Consider the following 19,029-nt stretch of genomic DNA (forward strand, 5'->3'; position numbering starts at 1 on the left):
CTAGTTGCTTGTTTAGCAACTTTATTTTGAAAAACAAAGTAGTTTCCAAGCTCTTGGGGCTAATTTTGACAGCCTCTTGAGTTTGCTATTATAACTTTGTATTTTCTGTAATATATCTGTCTGTACTCGTCTTAGTACCTTTCTAGGTTTTGGGAGTTGTTGGAACTTTTGTTGTCCGACCTGTTTGGATTGGCTTGATTCCTTTGTGCCTTGGCCTGAAGTTATTTCTAGTAATTCGTTTTGTTTGGACCTTGTTCAGGTCTTTATTAGGAATTACTTTGTATAACGCTAAGGTTTTCGGGAGGCCAATTTCATCATGTCGGTTTTGTCTAAGTTGTTGTTAGTAATCCTCCTTTTTTGACCTTGTTCAGGTCTCTTTCAGGGATTACTTTTATAACTTTTATGTTTTGGGCCGACTTCATCGTGTCGGACCCTTCTAAGTTATTTTTGTAATCCTCTTTCTTGGACCTTGTTCAGGTCTCTTTCAGGGATGACTTTTATAACTTTTATGTTTTGGGCCGACTTCATCGTGTCGGGCCCTTCTAAGTTATTTTTGTAACCCTCTTTCTTGGACCTTGTTCAGGTCTCTTTCAGGGATTACTTTTATAACCTTTATATTTTGGGCCGACTTCATCGTGTCGGGCCCTTCTAAGTTATTTTTGTAATCCTCTTTCTTGGACCTTGTTCAGGTCTCATTCAGGGATTACTTTTATAACTTTTATGTTCTGGGCCGACTTCATCGTGTCGGGCCCTTCTAAGTTATAGTAATCCTCTTTTATAGGGCTGGCCAGACCTCTTTCCAGGGATTTTCTTATAACTTTGGTTATTGCGACTGGTCCGACTTCTTTATGTCGGCCAGTCTTTAAGTTATTTTTTTAGCAATCCATTTTATTAAGACCTCGTCAGGTCCTTTCTATGGATCACTTTCGATAACTTCTTGCATTATTCTATTTTTATCTTTGCCGATTTTGTAGGAATTGGGTTTAATCCTCGTTTGGTCGACCTTTTAATGAATTTGGTTTTCATCTCAGTTGGTCTTTATCGTGATCGTGCAGTGAATTTGATTTTCACTTTTTACCGATCTGTAGCTTTATAATCGGGCGATGAATTTTTAGTGTTTAAGATTAATGCATCTTGGGAATTTTGTAGGAACTCCAAAAAACTTTATTCAAGTGAAAATGCCGATATATACATGTTGGGATTTTATCCCTCTAAGTCGGGCAACTTTTAGATCTTTGGTTTGGCACCTCATTAAAAAACCTTTTCAGGAAAAAGAGTGTGCCTTGTCCTAAGATCCTTTATTACCCCTAACAATAGTACCTTCTTAGGTTGCAGGCATGCCATGACCTAGGAAGCTCTCGCCCATCGTGTTCGGATAGTCTGTAGTAGCCCTTTCCAAGTACTTCTATGACTCGATAGGGCCCTTTCCAGTTTGCTGCCAACTTTCCTTCCCCAGGTCGAGTTGTTCCGATATAATTTCGGATTAGGATGAGGTCATTTTCATCAAAACCTTATGGCACGACCTTTTGATTGTATCTTGAAGCCATTCGACGTTTTAATGCCTCTTCCCTGATCCGAGCTCTTTCTTGGACTTCTGGAAGCAGGTCGAGTTCTTCCCTTGGAAGTTGGGAGTTGGCTTCTTCATTATAGTTGATTACTCTAGGTGACCCTTATTCAATCTCCACTGGGATCATTGCCTCCATTCCGTATGCTAATCGGAAGGGTGATTCCTTTGTGGTGGAATGTGGCGTTGTTCGATATGCCCATAGGACTTGTGGGAGCTCTTCAGCCCAGGCTCCTTTTGTGTCCTGTAATCTCCGTTTTAGCCCAACCAATATGACTTTGTTAGCAGCTTTGGCTTGTCCATTGGCTTGGGGATCTTCTACGGAAGTGAACTGGTGTTTTATGTTCAAATCGGCCACTAACTTTCTGAAGCCTGCATCGGTGAATTGGGTGCCATTGTCTGTGGTGATGGAGTATGGAACTCCGAACCTTCTCTCAATGTTCCTGTATAGGAATTTTCGACTTCTTTGAGCAGTGGCGTTAGCTAGAGGTTCTGCCTCGATCCATTTTATGAAATAATCTACCTTTACTATGAGGAATTTAACTTGTCCCGATCCCTGAGGGAAGGATCCGAGAAGGTTGAGTCCCCATTTTGCGAATGGCCACGGTGAGGTCACGCTGATGAGTTCCTATGGTGGGGCGATGTGAAAGTTGGCATGTTTCTGACATGGTGGACATATCTTTACGAACTCCGTGGCTTCTTTTTGTAGAGTTGGCCAATAGAACCCTGCCCGGAGTACTTTCTTGGTAAGTGCTTACGCTCCGAGGTGATTGCTACAGATGCCACTGTGTATCTCTTCTAGGACTTCTTTTGTGTTGGAAGTCGGTACACATTTTAACAATGGTATTGAGATTCCTCTTTTGTATAGGGTATTGTTTATGATAGTGTAGTATTGTGCCTCCCGTTTTAACCTCTTTGCTTCCTTTTTATCTGTAGGAAGTGTTTCTGTTTTGAGATAGTTAATTATGGGAGTCATCCATCCTTGATCCAGACCTGTTATGGCTAGTACTTTTTTTTCTTTCGAGATTGACGGGTTTTGCAGCATTTTCTGGATGAGGCTTCTATTGTTGCCCCCTGGTTTAGTGCTGGCTAGCTTTGAGAGTGCGTCAGCTCGAGCATTTTGTTCGCAGAGTATGTGGCAGATCTCATACTCCCCAAGATGTCCGAGCTGTTCCCTGGTTTTATCCAAATACTTTTTCATGGTGGGATCCTTGGCTTGGTAGCTCCCTGTTATTTGTGAAGTGACCATGAAAGAACTGGAGATTGATGGTTTAGAAGTTATAGTAAACTATCGTTGCAAGTATAGTTACTAAACCAAGCAATCAACCTTTCTTCCAAACGTTTTGGTTGTCACAAGTAACAAACCCCTAAATAAATTAATAACGGAAGTATTTAAACCTTGGGTCGTCTTCTCAAGGAACTGCAGGAAAGTATGTTCTTATTATCGGTTATGGAGATTGTAAATCGGGGTTTTGAAGATGAGGAGCAAGTAATTTAAATTGCAATTGAAATAAGTAAAAGACTGTAAAGTAAATAAATAACTGTAAAATAAACTTTTGGCAAGGTATGAGAAATTAGAAGTCTTATCCTAGTTATCCTTATCAATGATGATGAAGATTGAATCTTAATTCCACTCAGTTAGTCTTTACTAAAAGTAAAGAAAAGTCAAGTGACTAATTAGTTAGATCCTCAAATCCTAGTTAATCCCTAAGGAAAGATTGGGATTATTGAAGTTCAATTCAATTAGCAAAGATAACAATTATCAATCATGTTTGAGTTTGATAACTCATGAGTTACTGATTTCTTAACCAAGTACCTCAAGTAACATTAATTCAAAAGAGTAATATGTAACATAGAAGAATTCATAAATTAAGTTGAAAAGATAAATAAAAAGGAATGCTGAACCTGATAGAAAGAGATAATCCTGAAAGCAATTAAAATCCTAAATCTAAATCCTAAAAGAGAGAGAGAGAGAGAACCTCTCCCTCAAAACTACATCTAAATCATGAATAGTAACTAATTGGAGACTCTCCTCTGAATGGATGCATTCCCCCACTTCATAACCTCTGATCTGTGCTTTCTGGACTTGGAGTTGGGCCAAAAAGGGCTTCAGAAATCGTTGGGAGCGTTTTCTGTAATTTCTGGTGCATGGCCTATGTCACGCGGCCACGTGGGTCACGCGGTCGCGTCAATTGGAGTTTTCCTTGTCGCACAGTCGCATCAGGCATGCGTCCGCATCATATACGTTTCACTTAAGGCGCGCGATCGCGTCAAGCACGCGGTCGCGTCGCTGTTAATTTGCGCTGGCATGCGGCCGCGTCGTCCATACGATCGCGTCGCTTCCTGTTTCTTCAAAAACTCCGTTTTATGCTTTCCTTTCAATTTTGTATGTTTCCTTTCCATCCTTTAAGTCATTCCTGCCTTAGACGATCTGAAATTACTCAACACACGAATCACAGCATCGAATGGTAATAAAGGAAAATTAAAATTATTACTTTTAAAGCATAGGAAACATGTTTTTTACATACATCACATAATAAGGGAGGGAAAGTAAAACCATGCAATTAATATGAATAAGTGAGTGAAGGATTAAATAAATCACTTAAATTAGGCACAGAATATATCATAAAATATGGGTTTATTAACCTCTCCACACTTAAACAATAGCATGTCCTCATGCTAAATCCAAGATAAAGAGTAAGGTAAGGTTGAAGCGGTGGAATCTCATGCAATGCAATCTATTCTTAAATGCAACTACCTAAATGCATCATGCAATTCTAATTATTTTAATTCACTTGTATATAAAGCTCACATGTAGTTGAATTAATTCACATTTCTCAAGGAATCATATATGCCAGACCTCAGATAATGATAAAGCACTTTTACAATTGAGATGGGAAAGAAATATTTTATAAACTTGCAAGACGATTAATAATTCAAGCAGAGATATATGTTAATGAGACCCTCACTGAATTTTGTATTTACTCTCTGGTCACTCAGTGTTTATTGGGTTAATCACTCTATTCTTCTTTTTATCCTTACTTTCTATAACTTTGTTCTTCACCTAACCAATGAACAATTATAGAATATAGGCATACAAAAGTCATGAGGTCTTTAATTAAGGTTGTAATGGGCCAAGGTAAAGGTAAGGGTATATGTATAAGGCTAAGTGAGCTAATTGAGCGAATCCTTGATTAGTCTAAGATCTCACCTAACATACATACTTTGTAAAGTAAAGCTTCTTTACCTATTTTACCCATATTTTCCCACTTTTGATGTTACATGCTAATGCATTAGTTTTAATTTTGTCCCATGTGCATTGCTTTATTTTGCATTTGGGGAATTCTTTTGTATCCCCTTTATTCAAATACTGAATATATATATATATATATATATATATATTTTGATCCACATGGTAACTCAAAAAATTTTTATTTTGAATTATTTTGTTCTTTTCAACTTTCTACCCTTTGTTTTTATCATCCATGTTCCCAATAGGTTTTCCACACTTGAACAATTACACAATTTCTATCTTAAGCTAACCAAGGATTTAATGTGGGATTTTTATTTTATTTTTCTTCTTAAGGCTAGTAATGTGGTTTGTAGAATAAGAGGGGATTTAAAGGCTCAAGGGGGCTAACAAGGGTGATGTAAAAGGTAGGCTAATTTGGGATAAGTGAGCTAAAATCAACAATGGCCTCAATCACTCTCTTGGTATGTATTTCTATTCTATAATCGGACATATAGATTAAAACAAAGTAAAGAACACCAGAATAAATAAGAAGGGTGGAACACACAGGAATAAAAATTATGGTTTGAATGTAACCATACAATTAAGCGCAAAACTCACAGGCTATATGTTCTCTAACTCAGAAATCATATATCAGTTATATATGTCATGCAAGTAAAAATCAAGAGTTCCCATTATTCTCAATGTAAAATTTATTTTGAATGGCTTTAAAGTTTGTGTTTCTCCTTAATAAAATGTTGTTAACTAACTAACATGGAATGCTATATATACAAGGTGTGGGTTGTTTCTATTATGTTCAAGTCTCTAGTTTACTTCCTTTTTATATTTTCAAATTAAACTAAGTTATCTTATGCTAAAAAAAAAGGGTAAACTATACTAATCAATCCACAATTTCTATAACTAATAAGTTAGAATTGCAACTAACTAAATAGCTAAAATATAAACTAAGGTGCAACATAAAGAAATAAAGTCAAAATACATGAAAATAGCAATGTATAAGTACTGAGAAAATAAAAATAAAAATAAAAGAGAAAAATACAGAAAAAGTAACAAAATAAAGTAAAAAGAGTCTGTAGTGGTTCACCAAAAAAAATATGCCAAAGATGGCGACCTCCCCACACTTAAAATGAAGCATCATCCCTGATGCTCAATCAAGCAGGGTGTGAAGGCGTATCATCACTGGAAGGGTGGGTAGCTGGAGTCTCTGTGGTGGTGGTCTAAGGGTCTGCCTGCTGCAGAGGTGGTGCAGACTGAATGGGAACTGATGCCAGGGCATCTTGGCCAGTTTCACTGACCTTTTCTTTACTGTTTTTAGGTTAGTTTCATGCATTTCCTTAGGAAATAAGCTAGTTTTGGGTAGATATTCACTTACACCTTGACTCAAGCATACATTGTGCATTTTACATTATTTCATGAGAATTTTGCATAAGTTTAGTGACAAATTGTATGTTGCATTGCCCATGACTTGGACTAGAACTTTGATGCACTCTATTGCTTGATTTCAGGACCAAAGGAAGCAAGGAAAGGGAGTAAACTTGCAAGGTTAACGAGAAAAGTGATTGCCAATGACACTCTCATAGCCATCATTGCCCACGTTAAGAGTCACGTTAACTAAGTTAACGTGAACTCTAACGTGGAAAAGGGAAGTTGAGCCAACGTTAGTGACACTTAACATTGTCACTAACGTTGGCAAACACTCATGAGTGGCCATGTTAGAGCCCACATTAACCTAGTTAACGTGGCCTCTAACGTTAAAGGGGGAAGAAAAGCCAACGTTAGTGACATTCAACAGTGTCACTAACATTGGCCTAAGGATGCAACACACAACATTAACTCCCACGTTAACTTGGTTAACGTGGGAGCTAACGTAAGAAGTGAGAGTTGTCGCCAATGTTAGTGACACTCAACATTGTCACTAACGTTGGAAGCAACCACACAACCCCCAAGGAGTCACGTTAACTTCCACGTTAACTTAGTTAACGTGGAAGCTAACAATGAGGAATGAATGATGAGCCAACGTTAGTGACACTCAACATTGTCACTAACGTTGGGATGGCTAAGAATGGCCACGTTAGAAGCCACGTTAACCTAGTCAACGTGGACTCTAACGTGAGATCTAGGGGCACATTGGAACGTTAGTGACAATATTGAGTGTCACTAACGTTCTCGAAGGTTGGCAAGGCCATGTTAGAAGCCACGTTAACCTAGTTAACGTGGAGCTTTAACGTGAAGCAAAAAGGGGCACACTGGAACGTTAGTGACAATGTTGAGTGTCACTAATATTCTCGAAGGTTGGCAAGGCCACGTTAGAAGCCACGTTAACATAGTTAACGTGGGCTCTAACGTGAGGCAAAGGGGTACATTAGAACGTTAGTGAAAATGTTAAGTGTCACTAACATTCTCGAACTTATACTTTCACTAAATGCTAACACCCCTAACGCCCTAAGCTGAAGTCTCTGCCCACTTAGCACTTTCTCTCTGCAAGTAAAGCCAAGCCCAAATAAAGAAAAGAACTGCTTCAAACTCAAGATCCAAAGGCCCAAGACTTGAAGAGCAAACTAGAAGCTGAGAAGAGTAGTATATATAGGAGTATCTTTGAATTATAAAAGGAGTTCTGGAGGCTGGAAAAAGAGAACTACTCTCTGTATTTTACTTTCTCTGCATTTTCTAGTTTTATGATGTATTTTCCATCTTTGTTTTCATTTTCAAGAGCTATGAACAACTAAACCCCTTTCATTGGGTTAGGGAGCTCTGTTGTAATTTGATGGATCAATACTAATTTTCATTATTCTTCTTCTATCTTTTCTCTTGATTTTACTTGAAAGCTTTCCATCTTCATCCAATTGAGTAGTTATCTTGGAAGAGAAGCTATTCAAACTTGGATCTCTTTTGAACCTTGAAAGAGGAATGAAGAGATCAAGCTAGAAATACTTTCTCATGCTGGACCAAATTGGATTTGGATGGGTATGTGACTATAACCCTCTCAATACTTGATTTGGGAAATGCATGTGGTATAATCAGTGACCATACTTCATCTCTTCTCATGAGTAATTGACCAAGGAATTGGCTATTGATCAAGATTTGGGAGATTGAATTGCAAGAAATTGTAATTCAATCACTTAAGATTGCCAAGGAGATCAACGAGTGCATTGATTGAGGAAGAGATGAAAATGAACTTGATCCGGAGAATTGCAACATCTCCTAAGCCCAATGAACTCCCCATTTCTGATCTTACCCATTCTCTTTAATTTCTGCCATTTACTTTTATGAGCAAATCCCCCATTCCCATTTACAATTCTGCAATTTATTTTCAGTCATTTACTTCCAGTCCTTTAATTCTAGCATTTACTTTTCTGTTATTTACATTCCCGCCATTTTATTTTCTGCAACTCTCAACCTAAATTCTGGATTCGCTCAACTAGAACATTCTTCTAATTAAAGTTGCTTGATCAATCAATCCCTGTGGGATTCGACCTCACTCTATTGTGAGTTTTTACTTGACGACAAATTCGGTACACTTGCCGAAGGGAGATTTGTTGTGAGACAAGTTTTCCGTGCATCAAGTTTATGGCGCCGTTGCCGGGGATTGATTGTGCATCAACAATGATTAAATTGGAAGATCACTAGATTGAGCAATTTTATTTTGTGAATTTCATTTTCTGTTTGAGTGATTTACTTTTTGTTTTAGTTAAACTTCTTCCCTTCCCCGTCTACTCTTTTATTCTTCTTTGTTATTTTCAATTCTGTTTGCTAACCCACTAACTGTTTGATATATTGTATCACCCACAACTAACAGTAATTCTGACACAAATACTTTCTGCACCTATCTTTTCTTGCTTGCACTTGATGGTTGTATGACAGGGAGAAGAAGCGGGGCTTCAACTTCCTTCGATTCTGAACCTGAGAGGACCTTCCTTAGATTAAGAAGGGAGGCAAGAGGAAAGAAAGTGGTTGATGCTGAGGAAGAAGAGGAATTCTTTGAAACAAACATAGAAGACAACATGGAAAACCATCATGAAGAAGAAGATAACAACCATGGGGGAGGAGGTAGAGCAAATCATGCTGGGGAGGATAGAAGAGTTTTGGGCTCTTACATCAATCCAAACCCAGGCAATTGTGGAAGTAGCATCCAAAAGCCAACAATCCATGCCAACAACTTTGAACTTAAATCAACATTTAACCACCTTCCTAAGAATATGTGACACAGTGAAGTCTAATGGTGTTCATCCTGACGCCTATAGACTGCTCTTATTTCCGTTCTCACTCAGGGACAAGGCAGCCAAATGACTGGAATCTTTCCCAAGGGAAAGCTTGACAACTTGGGAAGACGTGGTGAACAAATTCTTAGCAAGATTTTACCCTCCTCAATGAATCAATAGGCTGAGAGCTGAGGTCCAAACTTTCAGGCAACAAGATGGTGAGACTCTATATGAAGCATGGAAGAGGTTCAAGGACTTAACAAGGAGGTGTCCACCTGACATGTTCAACGAATGGGTGCAGCTGCACATTTTCTATGAAGGGCTCTCTTATGAGTCAAAGAAGGCCGTAGACCATTCATCTGGAGGATCTTTGAACAAGAAGAAGACCATTGAGGAAGCCATAGATGTTATTGAAACAGTAACAGAGAACGACTACTTCTATGCTTCCGAAAGAGGGAACACAAGAGGAGTAATGGAGCTAAACAATGTAGATGCTCTGTTGGCCCAAAACAAGCTCATTACCCAGCAGCTGGCTGACCTCACCAAGAAGATGGAGATGAACCAAGTAGCAGCAATCTCCACTTCATCAACAATCCAAGAAGGAGTGAATGAAGAAGCAGAGGGGAGTCAGGAGCAAGCCAACTACATTGGGAATTCACCAAGGAAAAACTATGATCCATACTCCAAAACCTACAACCCTGGATGGAGAAACCACCAAAACTTTGGGTGGGGAAGTGAGCAAGATCAAAACCAAGACCAGAGACGTAACAACTCCAACAACAATGTAGCTCACCAGCAATTCACACAGAGGACGTCTCAACACCCCCACAACAACACTTCTTCATATGCTTATCAAAACCAAAATAGCACATCTGCTCCGAATCACCCATCAATTGATGACAAGCTCTCTAAGATCGAAACCTTAATTGAAGGAGTATGCAGAGACATTCGAGACAGTAAAGCATTCAGAGAAGAAGTGTAGTCCAACATGCAGAATCAAAATGCTGCCATCACGAAACTGGAGACACAAATCAGCTATCTGTTTAAGCAGCTCCCTAACCACAACTTTTGCTTTGATGCCCATTCAAGCAAAAGGGAGGAGTGTCAAGCTATCACACTTAGGAGTGGGAAGAAACTGAAGGAACGTCCCCAAAAACCACAAGAAGAAGGCTCAAATGAAAAGGGAGAAGAGCAAGATAGAGTTCAACCTCCCACGCCAAGTCTGCAGAAAGAAAAAGGGATGCCCCAACTGAACATCTCAAGAGCTCCATATCCCCAGCTATTGAAGAAAAAGGAATATGACAACCAGTTCTTGAGATTTTTGGAAATCTTCAAGAAGCTACAAATCAACATACCCTTTGCTGAAGCCATAGAACAAATGCCACTCTATGCCAAGTTTTTGAAGGAGCTAATGACTAAGAAGAGAAGCTGGAAGAATAATGAGACGGTGATACTAACTGAAGAGTGCAGTGCTATCATTCAGCATAAACTACCTCAGAAACTGAAGGATCCTGGGAGTTTTCAGATCCCTTGTATTATAGGAGAAATCACAGTAGAGAAGGCTCTTTGTGACTTAGGGGCCAGCATCAATTTGATGTCAATAGCTATGATGAGAAAGATGAAAATTGAGGAGGCTAAACCAACAAAAATGGCCCTACAACTGGCAGACCGATCGTTCAAATTTCCTCACGGGATAGTAGAGGATTTGCTAGTAAAAGTGGGAGATTTTATATTTCCAGCATATTTTGTGGTGCTGGACATGCAGGAGGACGCCAAGACCTCCATCATCCTGGGAAGGCCATTCTTGGCCACTACTGGAGCTGTCATTGATGTTCAGAAGGGTGACCTCACACTGAGATTACACAATGAAAAGATGACATTCAATGTGTTCAAGGCCATGAGTTATCCACCAGAACAATTGGGGGAATGCATGAGGTTAGATGCACTTGAGGACGAAGTGCAGGAGAATTTTGAAGAAGAAGAACCTGAAGAGGACGAGAGATTGGTGGAGGAAGAATCTGAATCAAGTGAAGAGGTAGCCGCAGCAGAAATGCATATACCAGATGCACCAAAGGGAGGGAACGAAAAGTCAGAAGCACCCAAACTTGAACTCAAAGCACTGCCACCCACTCTCAAATATGCATATCTAGGAGAAAATGAAAACTACCCAGTGATCATAAATTCATCCCTCAGTCAAGATCAAGAGGACGAGCTACTCAAGGTGTTGTGGGAGCATAAGGATGCCATTGGATGGACCCTTGCTGACTTGAAGGGAATCAGTTCAGCCATATGCATGCATAAAATACTGTTGGAAGATGATGCCAAGCCATCCAATTCAATCCCAAAGAAGGCTGAACCCAATCATGAAGGAAGTAGTACAGAAAGAGGTTATGAAGCTTTGGCAAGGAGGGGTCATATACCCAATTTCGGACAGCCCTTGGGTTAGCCCCATACATGTTGTGCCCAAGAAGGGAGGAATCATTGTGGTCACCAATGAGAAAAACGAGCTCATACCCACAAGGACTGTCACAGGATGGCGGATGTGCATAGACTACAGAAAACTCAATGAGGCTACACGAAAAGACCACTTTCCCCTTCCATTCATGGATCAGATGTTGGAAAGACTTGCAGGGCACGCATATTATTATTTTCTTGACGGTTATCCAGGATATAACCAAATAGCAGTTGATCCGAGAGACCAAGAGAAAACCTCATTTACTTGTCCGTATGGAGTGTTTGCCTATAGGCGCATGCCATTTGGATTGTGTAATGCCCCTGCAACTTTCCAACGCTGCATGCTTTCTATCTTTTCAGATATGATAGAAAAATTCATTGAAGTTTTTATGGATGATTTCTCGGTATTCGGAGATTCTTTTCCTAGTTGCCTACATCACCTCGCCTTGGTATTGAAAAGATGCCAAGAGACCAATTTGGTATTGAACTGGGAAAAATTCCACTTCATGGTGACAGGAGGAATAGTCCTTGGTCACAAGGTCTCTCACCAAGGCATTGAGGTTGATAGAGCTAAAGTAGAACTTATTGAAAAACTACCCCCACCCAGTGATGTCAAGGCAATTAGGAGTTTTTTAGGGCATGCTGGTTTTTACAGAAGGTTCATTAAAGATTTTTCAAAGATAGCCAAGCCCTTAAGCGATCTCCTTGTATCTGATACACCATTTATCTTTGATGAAACATGCATGCTAGCATTTGCACATTTGAAAATGAGGTTATCCTCTGCTCCTATCATTTCCCCACCTGATTGGAACCTACCATTTGAATTGATGTGTGATGCATCTGATTTTGCAGTTGGGGCAGTGTTAGGACAAAGGAAAGATAACCTAGTTCGTGTGATATACTATGCTAGCAAAGTCCTTAATGAAACTCAAAGAAATTATACCACTACTGAAAAGGAGTTGCTAGCAATAGTTTTTGCATTTGACAAATTTAGATCATACCTCATTGGTGCTAAAGTGATTGTTTTTACAGATCAGACAGCACTTAAATATTTGTTTGCCAAGCAAGAATCAAAGCCAAGACTAATAAGGTGGATCTTACTGTTGTAGGAATTTGATATTGAAATCAGAGACAAGAAAGGAGTGGAGAACAAGGTGGCAGATCACCTATCCAGAATCCCTCATGATCAAGGTGGAGAAAATGATACAAATGTGAACGAGCTCTTCCCTAATGAGCAGTTGATGACAGTTCACAAAGTACCATGGTTCGCAGATATTGCAAATTTCAAGGCAACTGGGGCATTACCCCCAGGGATCAATAAACATCAAAAGAGGAAGCTCATGAATGATGCAAAATACTTTGTCTGGGACGAGCCATATCTCTTCAAGAAATGTTCAGATGGAATCCTTAGAAGATGTGTTTCGGAAGAGGAAGGGAGAGAAGTCCTGTGGAACTACCACGGTTCATGTTATGGCGGGCACTTTGGAGGGGACAGAACTGCAGCAAAGGTGTTACAAAGCGGATTCTTTTGGCCCACCCTTTTCAAGGATGCCAAGGAACTAGTAAAAAGCTGCAATGAATGCCAAAGATTTGGAAACCTGCCCAAAAGAAACGCCATGCCACAAAATTTCATCTTGGAACTGGAACTATTTGATGTGTGGGGAATAGATTTCATGGGACCATTCCCAACCTCATATGCAAACAAGTACATCCTGGTAGCAGTGGATTATGTTTCCAAGTGGATAGAGGCTATTGCAACCCCAACTAATGATAACAAGGTAGTCATGAACTTCCTCAGGAAGAATATCTTTAGCCGATTTGGAGTCCCAAGAGCCCTCATCAGTGATGGAGGGAGCCAGTTTTGTAACAAACCACTAGAAGCTCTCCTTCTACGATATGGGGTAAAACACAAAGTAGCCACACCTTACCACCCTTAAACAAGTGGGCAAACTGAGATATCCAACAGAGAACTGAAGAGGATCCTGGAAAAAACTGTGGGTGCATCTAGAAAGGATTGGTCGAAGAAGCTGGATGATGCTCTTTGGGCATACAGAACAGCATTCAAAACTCCACTTGGAATGTCTCCATATTAACTGGTCTATGGGAAGGCTTGTCACTTACCACTGGAGCTGGAACACAAAGCTCTCTGGGCTATCAAGATACTAAATTTTGACAGCATTGCTGCTGGTGCAAAAAGGATCTTGCAGCTACAAGAGATGGAGAAATTCAGGTCACAAGCCTATGAAAACACTAAGATGTATAAAGAGAAGGCAAAGAGAAAACATGACATGCATCTGGCGCCAAGAAGTTTTGAAAAGGGGCAGCGAGTACTCCTTTACAATTGTAAATTAAGGCTGTTCCCAGGAAAACTCAAGTCAAGGTGGTCCGGACCTTTCTTGGTTACGAAAGTATCACCATATGGCCACATTGAAATCACGGATGAAGGTTCAGAGAGGACTTTTACAGTGAATGGACAAAGACTCAAGCATTATTTGGGCAACATGGGGGAAAGCCCCAGAGTAAAGTACCATCTCAAGTAATTAAGGACTCGTCGAGCTAGCAACGATAAAATAGCGCTCTGTTGGGAGGCAACCCAACCTCAGGTAGTTTCACTTTCATCTTTATTTCAATAAAAATCACAAGTCGTTTCCCCTGTATTGTAAGGAGCTAAGTTTGGTGTTCCACACCAGAACAATCCAAGAGTGATGGTATAATTCTAAGTTTGGTGTTCCACCAAAGGACATTGGTTAGAATTACACTCCACTCCAGAAGAACATTGCTAGCTCCATCCAATCAAGAGAAACCACTTAGATGTAGTTAGACTATAGGTGATCATTGCTTTGTTGACAATAAGATATGGGGTTCTCTGAATATGTGCAATGTTTGCACTGGGCAAGGAACTAAGTTTGGTGTTCACACACCAAATTGAGTTCAAAAAGCACCAGCATACATGCAAGCTAACTATGTCTCAAGTGCTTTGGGAACAAGCAACTTCCAGTCACCTTGCAGGAATCTTATGAGGAAATGGTGCACCTCTACCCAAAGAAGCGAGGCAGCCAAAAACTAGGATGATGACAAAGAGAGAGAGCAACCAGAAATCATCACCCGAAGGTTGTATTGTTACTTAATTCCATTGTACGCAGAATGGTTGAAAGTTGGAAGTCCGAATGCACTTTTGATTTGTGGCTACTTGTAGTTGAATTTTTTTTCTGTCTTTTAAGTTCTGAGTAGGTCTGTGTGCTAGTCTTTATGTCACTGCATCCTTACTTAACTTACTTGTATGCTTGTTCCTTTTGAATTAATGAAGAGAGAATGATTGTTTTTAAAAGACCAGAGTAGAGTTCATAATGTGGAAGTGCATTCATGAATCTTTGGGGTAGTCATAAGTAGCTAAATTGGTTCAACCACAAGGTTAGGAGGACAACTATTTATCCTGAATACTTGACTTTGGATATACCCATGAGACTAAGTAGATGACAAGATCCTAATAAGAGAAAAGGAAAAGAATAATGGAAGTGAAAAACAAAAGAAAAAGAGTAAGCAATAAGGCTAGGCACCAATGGTTTGGACCTTGAGACAAGTGTCTGTGGTGCTCCTGTGTGAGGGATCTACTTGGATGAATAAGCTCTCAGGGGTGCTTTATCACTTGGTAACTTGGGTTAACTAACCCGGGATTATCAGCTGAAAATCCACTATCAAGAGTAACCCTCACTGCAGAGCATTTAGTAACCCAAAGAGGTGCTGGACACCAAGGTCACAAGAAAAGAAAATAAACAAACTATATGCCTGTGGTGTGTATGTATGGGGGAGAGACTTGAGGGAGTAAGTCCTTAGGGGTGCTTCAACACCTAGCACCTTGAACCAACTGGTTCGGGAGTGTTGGCTGAAAACTTATCTTAAAGAGTTGCCCCCTTACAGAGCACTTAGCCTAAATAACACAAATAACCCTTGAGATAACAATAAAAGGATCAATGAATAAAAGTCTCATGGGATATAAACAAAGTAAGTGGTTAGGGACATGATAAAGGTCTGAAAGCCAGTAATGGAATGAACCTAAGTTGCTATGCATGAAACCACCATAAAATCAGTAACATGACTTCCACAAGAATGACTCATTCCTCTGGATATTCCATTCATCATTCTCTTGTTCCAGTACTTGCTTAGGGACAAGCAAACTTTAAGTTTGGTGTTGTGATGCCAGGGCATCTTGGCCAGTTTCACTGACCTTTTCTTTACTGTTTTTAGGTTAGTTTCATGAATTTCCTTAGGAAATAAGCTAGTTTTGGGTAGATATTCACTTACACCTTGACTCAAGCATACATTGTGCATTTTACATTATTTCATGAGGATTTTGCATAAGTTTAGTGACAAATTGTACGTTGCATTGCCCATGACCTGGACTAGAACTTTGATGCACTCTATTGCTTGATTTCAGGACCAAAGGAAGCAAGGAAAGGGAGTAAACTTGCAAGGTTAATGAGAAAAGTGATTGCCAATGACACTCTCATAGCCATCATTGCCCACGTTAAGAGTCACGTTAACTAAGTTAACGTGAACTCTAACATGGAAAAGGGAAGTTGAGCCAACGTTAGTGACACTTAACATTGTCACTAACGTTGGCAAACACTCATGAGTGGCCACGTTAGAGCCCATGTTAACCTAGTTAACGTGGCCTCTAAGTTAAAGGGGGAAGAGAAGCCAACGTTAGTGACATTCAACATTGTCACTAACGTTGGCCTAAGGATGCAACACACCACGTTAACTCCCACGTTAACTTGGTTAATGTGGGAGCTAACGTAAGAAGTGAGAGTTGTCGACAACGTTAGTGACACTCAACATTGTCACTAACATTGGAAGCAACCACACAACCCCCCAAGGAGCCACGTTAACTTCCACGTTAACTTAGTTAACGTGGAAGCTAACGATGAGGAATGAACGATGAGCCAACGTTAGTGACACTCAACATTGTCACTAATGTTGGGATGGCTAAGAATGGCCAAGTTAGAAGCCACGTTAACCTAGTTAACGTGGACTCTAACGTGAGGTCTAGGGGCACATTGGAACGTTAGTGACAATGTTGAGTGTCACTAACGTTCTCAAAGTTTGGCAAGGCCACGTTAGAAGCCACGTTAACCTAGTTAACGTGGAGCTTTAACGTGAAGCAAAAAGGGGCCCATTGGAACGTTAGTGACAATGTTGAGTGTCACTAACGTTCTCGAAGGTTGGCAAGGCCACGTTAACATAGTTAACGTGGGCTCTAACGTGAGGCAAAGGGGTACATTAGAACGTTAGTGAAAATGTTAAGTGTCACTAACGTTCTTGAACTTATACTTTCACTAAATGCTAACACCCCTAACGCCCTAAGCTGAAGTCTCTGCCCACTTAGCACTTTCTCTCTGCAAGTAAAGCCAAGCCCAAATGAAGAAAAGAACTGCTTCAAACTCAAGATCCAAAGGCCCAAGACTTGAAGAGCAAACTAAAAGCTGAGAAGAGTAGTATATATAGGAGTAGCTTTGAATTGTAAAAGGAGTTTTGGAGGCTGGAAAAAGAGAACTACTCTCTGTATTTTACTTTCTCTGCATTTTCTAGTTTTATGATGTATTCTCTATCTTTGCTTTTATTTTCAAGAGCTATGAACAACTAAACCCCTTTCATTGGGTTAGGGAGCTCTGTTGTAATTTGATGGATCAATACTAATTTTCATTATTCTTCTTCTATCTTTTCTCTTGATTTTACTTGAAAGCTTTCGATCTTCATCCAATTGAGTAGTTATCTTGGAAGAGAAGCTATTCAAACTTGGATCTCTTTTGAACCTTGAAAGAGGAATGAAGAGATCAAGCTAGAAATGCTTTCTCATGCTAGACCAAATTGGGTTTGGATGGGTATGTGACTATAACCCTCTCAATTCTTGATTTGGGAAATGCATGTGGTATAATCAGTGACCATACTTCATTTCTTCTCATGAGCAATTGACCAAGGAATTGGCTATTGATCAATATTTGAGAGATTGAATTGCAAGAAATTGTAATTCAATCACTTAAGATTGCCAAGGAGATCAATGAGTGCATTGATTGAGGAAGAGATGAAAATGAACTTGATCCGGAGAATTGCAACATCTTCTAAGCCCAATGAACTCCCCATCTTTGATCTTACCCATTCTCTTTAATTTATGCCATTTACTTTTATGAGCAAATCCCCCATTCCCATTTACAATTCTGCAATTTATTTTCAGTCATTTACTTCCAGTCCTTTAATTCTAGCATTTACTTTTCTGTTATTTACATTCCTGCCATTTTATTTTCTACAACTCTCAACCCAAATTCTGGATTCGCTCAACTAGAACATTCTTCTAATTAAAGTTGCTTGATCAATCAATCCCTATGGGATTCGACCTCACTCTATTGTGAGTTTTTACTTGACGACAAATTCGGTATACTTGCCGAAGGAAGATTTGTTGTGAGACAAGTTTTCTTTCCATCACACACCATAGGAGGGTGATCATAGTGGCAGGTAGCTCCGTCCCGTGAGTACTCAGCATAATAAAGTTGCTTAGGATCTAATGCCATAGCCGAGCCTCATCGTTCAAGTATGCCCGCTTGATTCCCTTAGGCATGGTGGAGTTTTGACCCATGACCCATGGGACAGTCGGGTCAAGGGCTATCCTAGCCTTGACTACATCCCAGTCAAAGATCAAGAAGCGCATGTCCTCCTCAGCCTTTTGATATCCATCTGGCTGATTGGATTTAGGCAGAAGCTTCAGAACATCCTCTATAGCCTCTTCAGTAACCAGAATCTGCTTCCCTCTTAGGTTCACTGCATCTAGGGAAGTTTTGAAGTAATTGCAGTAGAATTCCCTAACCCAAGATGCATTAACCTCAGTCAGGTTTCTCTCCAGGAAGAACCAGCCTCTTTGTTTGATCTGATCAGAGGTGTATTGCTGGAGTTCTTCCGGGATCTTCAGAGTCCTTTCCAGGTACAGGTTCCTGGAGTTTGCAAACACCGAATACTTCAACTCGCAGTATCGGTTGGCAAATTTAATGGGATCAGTAGCAGGGAGTAGTTGGTCAGCCTTCTCCTGCGGGGTAAAGTGTTTCTCCCGCCAGGAGTCATCATGCATGAGGTCCAGTATGGACATGAAGGCTTCTCTTCTTTTTCGTTTGCCAGTTGTTGCCTTTCCTTTTCGTTTTCTTTGGGTGTCAGACATCCTGAAAAATAGAAAACCAAGATATAATAAAAATAGGAAAGCAGGTAGGCAAATAATCGAAAGAAGCATATAATGGCAAAGGAGCATTAGAATAATGAAAAGGAGTTAAGTAAATATGCATTAAGGATTGGATAGGAGTTAAAAGTCCGAAAAAAAAATTCACAATTCAAAATGTAAAAGGATTCATGTTAAGTAGGAAAAACGTCTGTCATGCCTTGGTTAGAATGTTAGAGAGAATAGTGAAAAACCAGAAGAGATGTTTTGAAAGGTAAGTGGGTTAGGAATGAAAAAGAGGTTAGGGAGTTAAAATTAGTGAATTAGTAAAAAGTAGCTTAGAGTAAGTGGCATGAAGAGCATT

At 39.9% G+C, this 19,029-nt stretch overlaps 1 non-coding gene across 1 annotated transcript; it reads right to left on the reverse strand.

Annotated features, from left to right (window-relative positions):
• Positions 1–9,191: 9,191 nt before the first annotated feature.
• Positions 9,192–9,295, reverse strand: LOC148553558 (small nucleolar RNA R71). The gene has a single exon (XR_015892870.1). It is a non-coding gene; the product is annotated as a small nucleolar RNA R71 (small nucleolar RNA).
• Between the last annotated feature and the right edge of the window lie 9,734 nt (positions 9,296–19,029).

This window comes from Arachis ipaensis, chromosome B7, assembly GCF_059453495.1.
Source record: "Arachis ipaensis isolate K30076 ecotype BB chromosome B7, ASM5945349v1, whole genome shotgun sequence".
NCBI lineage: Eukaryota > Viridiplantae > Streptophyta > Magnoliopsida > Fabales > Fabaceae > Arachis > Arachis ipaensis.